The sequence below is a fragment of the Rhea pennata genome, chromosome Z, assembly GCF_028389875.1.
Source record: "Rhea pennata isolate bPtePen1 chromosome Z, bPtePen1.pri, whole genome shotgun sequence".
Lineage (NCBI taxonomy): Eukaryota > Metazoa > Chordata > Aves > Rheiformes > Rheidae > Rhea > Rhea pennata.
The window spans coordinates 22,221,944-22,231,032 of record NC_084702.1 but is presented as its reverse complement, the minus strand read 5'-3'; positions in this window follow the sequence as shown (position 1 = coordinate 22,231,032).

Genomic DNA, 9,089 nt, shown 5'->3' with positions numbered 1-9,089 from the left:
CCTTTTTTTTTTTTTTTTTTTTTTAATCATAGGAGTAAGGAGGTGTGAATACCTGTAGGGAGGCTTCCACAAGCTTTTTTTTATTTTTAATACACACACACACACACACGGATGTATTTATAATGTGGATTGCCTGTCTAGGAGAAGAGCTTTCATGTTTTGGCCATAAATCTGCCTTTGAACTGGTGTTAATTGGCTTGGTGAGTCTGTGTCACTGTGTACAAAGGGACACCTCCTCTGTAAACATGCAGCTTGTGGGGGAAAAAATGTAGGGTGAGGACTATACAAATGGAAAATACAACTAAAAATAACATACTTCATTAAAAGTTTTGGCAGTCTCAGCCCAGTGAGCCTATGCCCTTTCTCTGTTTTCTTGAAGAACAAGGAAACTAACTAACTAAGCTAACTGACTAAAGTTCACAAACTAAGGCATGTAATCTGAATTAGTCAAAGATAGAGTTTTTTCTAACCATAATTTTACCTTGAGAAACAATGGTCAGCTTTAGGGTTTTTTGCACAAGGTCCATTCTCCCAAATTTACAGGTTAAGAGTAAAATTATGGTCCATCACCACAGAAACGCTGAACTTAGAGACGATCTACTCTTATGTTGCATTACGATTGTCGTGAAGTGTCACGTTGTGGAAGTCGACTTCCCTGAAATGAGATGTCTGTCTTCCACTTGAGGGAGCACTTTTCAGCAGTTTCATGATGTCATTTTCACAGTGTAGAAGTTAAAAACTTGTGCACTCAAATTTCCTGCTCTCAGGTAACAGACTGACAGTTGCCAAACTCGAGAAGAATTGTGTAGAACCCAGTGAAATTCTTCCCAGTACTGGAAAGTATGGGAAAATAGGGGATTCCTCTTCAGGCCTTGACTTGAAGAATATGAAAACTAGACAGAGGTGGGCCTGCAAAGAGCCTGGTGCTGCAGAATGCCAGGTATGTGCAAATCCTTTTTAAACCAGTGGGTGATGTAGGCACTAAGCACTTCTGAAAAGTCAGACCTAGAGGGTTCAGAGGCTTCATCTTCAGCACAACACAGAAGTTCCTCAGAAATGTCACAACACGAGGAAGAACACATATATACAGTTGTAGCAGTCTTTCTAACTTTGCCAGTTCTGCTTAACTCATGTGTCTGTGTCAATATGATAAAAAGTAGCATGCTGCAAAAGTAGATCTGCAGAGCAGTCAGTATTGAGTATCTGGCATGCATTCAGTGTATATTTTAGAAGGAGGAAAAGGGACTGTTCTGGATTACATTTAATATGCTGCTGTGTACTGAATAGCCCGGTGTGATTGTGTAGGTGCTTTCCTGAAGTGTGCACATGCACCTTATGATTTAGCTTGGTCCGAAGAGAAGACAGGATGCACTCTTGAAAAGTGCTCTGTGATGCAAACCAGAATGCAGAAGGAGAGTAGGACCATAAACTCACTTCAAAAGTGTTCTCCTGATCCAAATGCTAATGTGTAGACCGAATGAATAACTAACTAAATCGGATTTATATGCAGCAAGGCTGTATTGAGGGACTCAGGTGGTAGAGAAATGGGCAGTTTGTGGAATAAGAAATGCACTCAAGCACATGCTCTTATCACTCTACGCAGTCCTTGATGACTTACTGGCAGGTCAAAAGGTCCTTGAAGAGGCAGTATTGAATAGGTGAAGGGAAGGAAGTTGAGTTAGAGTCCTTGGTGGTGACAGGGACAGCAGGCAGATCATTAACAACTCTAACAATCACAAAATCGTAGAATAGTTGAGGTTGGAAGGCATCTTTGGAAAGGGTCTAATCTAGTTCCTCTGCTTGAAACAGAGTCAGCTTCATAACAGTGTCCCATCAGGTTTTGAATATCTCCAGGGATGGAGACTCCACAACCTATTTGGGCAACCTGCTTCAGCATTCAGCCGCCCTCACTGTGGAGAAGTTTTTTCTTATGTTTAAATGGAATTTCTGTATTGTGCCTATTGCCTCTTGTTCTGTCACTGGACATGACTGACAGGAGTCTAGCTGCATCCTCTTTACTCTCCCGCATCAGGTGTCTATACACACGGGTAAGATGCCCCTAGAGTCTCACCTTTTCTAGAATATACAATCCTAACTCTCTCAACATTTTGTATGGCAAGTGCTTCAGTCCCTTCATTTTGCCAGACTCACTCCAGTAGGTTCACATCTCTTGTACTGAAGAGCTCACAACTGGATCCAATACTCCAGATGTGGCCTCACCAGGGCTTAGTAGAGGGGAAGGGTTACCTTCTTCATCTCTTGGCAACACTCAGCCTAAAAGATGAGTCTCCAGACCATGATGATGTATGGGTTTATTCCTCCCTGGTACAGGACTCTGCATTTCTCTTTGTTTAATTTCCTGAGGTTCCTCTCTGCCTTTCTCTCCAGCCTGTTGAGGTCCCTCTCAATGGCAGGACAGCCTTCTGGTGTATAATCAGTTGTTTAACAGCTGCTGTTTCTCTCCATTTTGTACCATTTGCAAACTTGCTGAGGGTGCACACTATCCCTTCATCCAGGTCCTTGATGTAAAGGTTAATCAGTATTGGCCCAAGGATTGACCCCTGGGGGACACTACTGGATGGAGGACTGGCCTCCATCTGGAATCTACACCTCTGATCACAACCCTTTGAACCTGGCAGCTCAACCAATTTTCAGTCCAGCTCACTGTTTGCTCACCTAGCCTGCACTTCACAAACTTGCCTATGAGGATGTGTCAGAAGCCTAGCTAGAGCTGAGATTAAACACTTTTAAAACGTACCCACTTTTCTCCCTTCTTCTACCTAGCTGGTCATCTCATCATAGAAGGCTATCAAGTTGATGAGGCATAATTTCCCTTTTGTGAATCTATGATAACTACTCTCGATCATCATCATATGCTTCATGTGTTTGGAAAAGACTTCCAGGACTACTTAGTCCTTTGCCTTCCTGGGGATCAAGATGAGTATTTTAGGAGCATTAAATGCTGAAATGGGAAATAAAATTTTAAAACCTTGAACTATTAAAAAGGGCAATTGTGAAAATAAGAGAAAAAAATGGACTGCAACGTTTAACTTCCAATTAAAAATATTTTCATTAAACTATCAACCTACTTTCATGGATTATTGAACAACAGCACCTTCTGATGGAAAACAGCTGTCAGAAATGCCTGGCTCTTTCTAACAAAATTAGTGTCAGTGGTACAACTGCACAGATAATTGCTCTTGGCAGAGTTTTGAAGATAGCTACTAATACAAATGCTGAGTTTCTAAATTCACCTGGGAATTTGTGACCTCCAATCCATTCTCAGTTTCCTTTCTTGGTGGTAAAGCTTATATTTGAACATACCAGTAGGACTGTTTCCTGGCCCATGAGAACAAGACTAGTTCTATAGTGTGTACATACTGTATTATCCTTGTCAGCCTTGTAAAGCATTCTGCAAACTCTGCGTCTGACTTTTCTTTGGATGGTCTGCTGAGTAATTTGTAGGCCTGCATTTTATACCCCTAGTAATATTTGACATTCAGTTGAAATGCAGAACATTGCCTTCTGAGTAATCTTACTGTCAGTATGTTGGTCTAAATAATTAAAGTAATGGCTGTCTCAAAAATAATTTATGTGACCAAGCTGAGTTTAAGAGCTAATTGGATTAAATGGATTGGAAACAGTGGTCATCTTTTGTTCTAAATAAAGGTAACTTTCCCATCTGCATACTTCTTCATCTGTATGCTTTCTCTTCATCACTAATTTAACTTCAAAGATAAAGAATTTGCTGCTCTATATTACACATATGGGAAGAAGTGCCTTAGGCAGGTGAATCCTAGATCTCCCCTTAGGATGAAATCATATAGGTTTCTAATGTCCCAGCATGTGTCATTTTGTCATTTGCTCAGGTCTCCAGGTAGGAGAGAATAATCAGGCCTAAGTGCTAGAAGTGAGTGGGACTGTTGTAGCTTTGACTTCATTAATGTTTCCTTGTTCTGCCTGTTTGATGCTAAATAGGCTGGTCACCTTTCACAATTTTATTTGTATTTTATCTCTTTACAATTCATGCCTCTTTGATATGTGTTTTACTGTTCCTGGATTAATGCATTTTTCCAAGTAAAACAACAACTACTGCTTAATGCTGCAGTCACTTTGTTCCTCTGACTGTTACTGTCCGAATTACTGCACGTATGGCAAAGAGTCAGCGAAGGGAGCTTTTTGCAAAGGATCCCACGAGACTGTTTCTTGCTAGGGCTTTACTCCACGAGTAATATTCTCTTGGTTTACTGTAAGATAAAAGTTGACGATAATGGGAGCAGGAATTGCCTGTCATCAAGTTTCTGCACTTGGTTTTTCCCGAATGTTTGACCGGGAGATGGCAGCAGCCTGCTGGGAACCACGCGTTGTCGCTCCCTCTGGCTGTTCTCTCTGGGAGAGAGGAAGGCTGTAAAACACAAAATACAGCCCATGTGATTCATTATGCTATTGTTTGATAACACCTGATGCCAAACCCTCAGATTTCTGTGTGTCTGATACTGAAAGATTTTCCATATAGGTAGGGTTTTGCCCATATCACCTTGTTAGCTTCCAGTGGCAACCTTTGGGCTGAATCCAATATACCATACTACAAATGCTAGGTGTCATTGCCACTTCTTCTCACATGCTGATTTCTAATCCACGTCTGTAACAGGGATGTGCCAGCAGCTATTTTTACTTACCTCTTACAACAAAACAGGTAAACATTCCCAAAACAAACCAAAATAAAATTGTTGAAATCGATTCTTAAGTCAGTGTTTCCATAGATTCCCTGTGGAAAAGTTGGTATTTGGTTGTATAATTTAAACTGTAACATATGCCCCATATACTGAGGGTCTGTCTTAAGCTTCTACAAGCAACTGTAATTCTGCTGTCTCCTAGCTTTTGCATACTAGATTTTGTACCTTTGTCTCTGTTAATTGTTATAAGATATGATATGCATTCCTCAAGATAAGTACTATATCAGAAAACTTTGAATTCCATAATTGAGAACACTACAATTATTTGAAAAAATAATCACAATGTTAGTATAAAAATGATTCTTTCAGTGTGCAAGATGGTAGAAGTCCATTAACACATGACATTCAGTTAGCTTAGGTTTTGTACTTGCGCTCCATGTGAGCTTCACCGAAGGGCTTTCAAGCCAGTCTGACAAACAACTTTGCACAAGCCAAGAGACTGGAAAAAAATAAAAAAGAAGGTTGTCAGAGTCAAAAATTTCAAGCACTCACATATGTTTTTATTATAAGTGTTACTGTGTATTCCACATAGCATTAAAAGCTTCCAAACACTTTCACTCTGTCGTATTTGCTTTTTAAATAGTCTGAGTACCTATTGTTAGAGAGCTTTTTATGAATAGTTACATAAATTGCTTGTAATGTGAATTTATGTAGCTGCAAGTCAATGCAGTGGTATAAGGCTCCTTAGCAGGCCAAAGGCACGCTACTTTGTGCCAGGTTATTTTACAGCTAGGCCAAGTTTCTGAGTTACAGAGTTAAATTGTTCCCTACAAATAAAACCCCAATTTTGAAGTTAGCTGCTCTTTCCAGCACTTGAACTCCACTTCTCCCTCCTCCCACGCTTTTTCCTTCCCACTGGTGTGGTGGGTAACCTTTTGTCTCTGCAGGGTCTTTGTAGTCTCCCCAGGCCCTTGGGGTCCCTCCCTGCTGCCTTCTCCTCCGGCTTCCTGGGGCCCGGAGGCATCTTTCCGTGCTGCCTCCCCCCACCCTGCCCACATGGGATCCTTCAGACAGATCCCCTGCCACTTCTGGCCCCCACTGCGTCTTTCTCAGCTCCTCTAATAGACCTGAGAGCGTTTGCTCGTGGCTTGTAGCCACTCTCCCTCCACATGTCTGATTGCTGCTGCAGAGACTTTCCTGATGGGAGATTTGCAGGGACTGTGTTTAGCTATGGGTGTGCTTTGGCTCTTAAAGTGTTTCCCAGCCATGCGTGCAAAGTGTTTTGTCAACAGAGAAGTACTGCCTTGCACTCTGGAGGGTTTCTGGGGGTCCAATTCAGGGGTTAGAGTAGCCAGTGTTAAGACTTCTGTGATTATATAAGTGTTGTTCAATAACTGTATCTGAATTTCCAGAAGAATTTGCATTTTTATGCATAGAAATGACCATATGGGAAGCAATTGTCTAAATTAGGACAAAAACAAAAGGGTAATTTATTTTCCCCTCAGTAGGGTATACAAGTAATTTGGAAAGTTGTCTAGATGCACATTACTTCCTCCCCCCCCCAAAAAAAAAAACAAAACAGAACAAAAAAAAAAAACCAACCAAAAAAAAAAAAAAAAAAAAAAAAAAAAAAAAAGAAACCCCAACACCAAACAGAGTCAGCATTTTAACATCATCATCTACGTTTCAGAAAGAGACTCAGTTTGGCAACCCAGACAAAATGAAAGTAGAGTGAGCATGCCTTCACCAGGATAGGCACAATCTACCACACCCACCAGTTACCAGTAAAACCAGTAGATTGTTCCTGGTCGTAGGCAACTGCCATCCGGGAACTGGCTAGGTTGCTGTCAGGGCAGAGCTAACACTTAGGTGCTATGTGTGGGATGGGTATAGCAGGAGGAAGGTGATTTCAGACGTTTCTGCTCTGCGATGCACATGTGCTGCACACGCCAGCCACGGCCGCGGCCGGCTGGCCCAATGTGTGGGACACCCCAGGGTCTGCCTGGCCAGCCCCGACCAGGAGCCATCCCAGCTCTGATCTCACCATCTGCAAGAAACAGGTACCACCTGGGTTTATTTTGTCGGCTGGTCTCTTACCCCAAATGCCTTACAAAAAGCATGAGGTTGGCAACATTTGAAAGACAAAGTATCTCTACTGCCTCCCTGCATTTTTCCAGCTCATACCAGCTTTCAGTGCTTTTGAGTAGGCTTTGCTCTGCAACATCAGCTTTTATCTATGAAGTGATTGCAACCTGGTTATGTAAGGTTTCAAACAGCAAGTATAGACTGCTGGTTGAAGTACTGCTACCTCCTGAGAAAGTCACTTACCTGGTTTGCTTTATGACACTCTCACATGGCCGAGGAACTTTTTCAGAAACGAATGGCTCTTAGCTTGGGGTTAAATATGGGCATGCTGACCTATAGGAGCAAAGCCCACTTCATCTTTTCAAGCACAGGGACAGAAACGGCCAAATTTTAGTTTATATTAGTGGCTGCTCATTTCAGAAGAGAAAAATAGCTTGGATTTTATGTGGACAATTTGTTACCATTTGTTTTATTTAATCTCCAGTTGAACATATTCTGCAGTTTCCTGCTGGTAGCAGTGGGCTCCAAAAACTCTTCCAATGGATGAATGGGAAGGGAACCTCCAGGTAGTTTTACTTTCAGATACTTCTCCCTCCTTATTTTTTCTTGGAGGCTTCTATTTATACCAGGAGAAGAGATCACAGAATCACAGAATGGGTGAGGTTGGAAGGGACCTCTGGAGATCATCTAGTCCAACCTCCTTGCTCAAGCAGAGTCATGAGTCACCTAGAGCATGTTAGACAGGATCACATCCAGGCGGGTTTTGGATATCTCCAGAGACTCCACAACCTCTCTGGGCAACCTGTTCCGGTGCTAGATCACAGAACTGTCCTGCAGATCTCATTGGCTGCAAAACATAAGGGATGAGCAGAAAGTTTGGATCCTTCAGTTTTTCTGGTCCAAATCCCTGGTAATGTCTCGAGTATAAGACTCAGCTGGTGCTTCAGCTGTCTTGCTGAAGACCAAGGCTTATTTCATGTGACCGACAGAAAGCAGTGTAATTCTGCAGTTAGTCTAGGGTGTTTTGCTGCTTGACTGGGGCTTCATGGTAGATGTAATTACACTTTGCTGTCTTGGGTAGCTGAGGTAGAAACAAAGGGCGAAGCTCAGGTCTCAGTTGGAAAGCATAGATAAATCACTGAATTTATTTAGTGAAAGTAAAACCTATTACCCACCCAAACTTACTATCCTTGGACAGGAATATCTATCAATCTCTCTCTTGTCGAGAGCATATTCCAATTTTAAAGGACACTATTTCCACAGATAATTTATAAAAAATATTGGACTGTCTTGGATCTTCCTTTTGCTAGTGACTTGGTCCAGCTGCCAGAAGCAGTACAGCCAAAAATTTTTAGTGTGTACTCTGGCTAAGACAGCTCCTGAATCGAAGCTTTGGCATCAGTTCCTCAGTTGTTTTCTGCATCTGGCTGGGATGAGCGAGCCCTGACAATGCAGAGGAATTACTCAAGGTACACAATTGCCTGGTTTTACACAGACGTTGCATGGATTAATGACAGCCAGGATCTTTAAGACTTCCTCTCTACTTCCTGTACTTATAAAATGTGTCAATATGCTTAATCTCTGTTTATCTTACTTCGAAGAGGACATATATGAAATAGGTATGATGATAATATTTTATTATCTATATTAAATATTTTTATATATATTATTTATTATATATATTATTTCTGAATATTATCTCTTATGAATCTTCAAGTATTGAAATTTAGATAAACTAGGAGAACTCCCTGAAATGTACTCAAAGTTCCTGAAATGGTAGTTAGTGGTGAGAGCATTGAGGAAACAGTAAAATACTTGCTCACTGAAGGGATAGTTGAGATGAACTTTGGTAGGAAGATGGTAGTAAAGAAATTCTTTTTAACAGTTTAATCTGTAGAAAGCAGTAAAGAGGAGCAAATGAAGGTGAGAGTAGCCATGTGGAGTACAGCGAGCTCGGCACAGAACTTGCTTGGCAGTCTCTTAGTCAGTACGAAAGGGTGAGCGTGATGGTTTTGTGCAGCTTTTAAAAGGGTTTTATGGTGTTTAATAGCATGCCACAGATTTTTGTCCTCTTTCAGGCTATTGGCCTCCTTCCAAACACACTGGATTCTTAGCAAAGGCTTTCTGATTTCCATAGATTTGGAGAACTAGGCTATTGTATACTTCCATCTTTGCCACTGATGAGCACTGTACATCTATTTACTTTTATCCTCTGCTGTTAGATTTTACCAGCACTCACAATTAAGACCATGAATAAGCAAACATGTAAAAACTTTCTTTCTCCACTATCAATTTTATTCATTTCAAGGTGATTACTGATCCATCCAT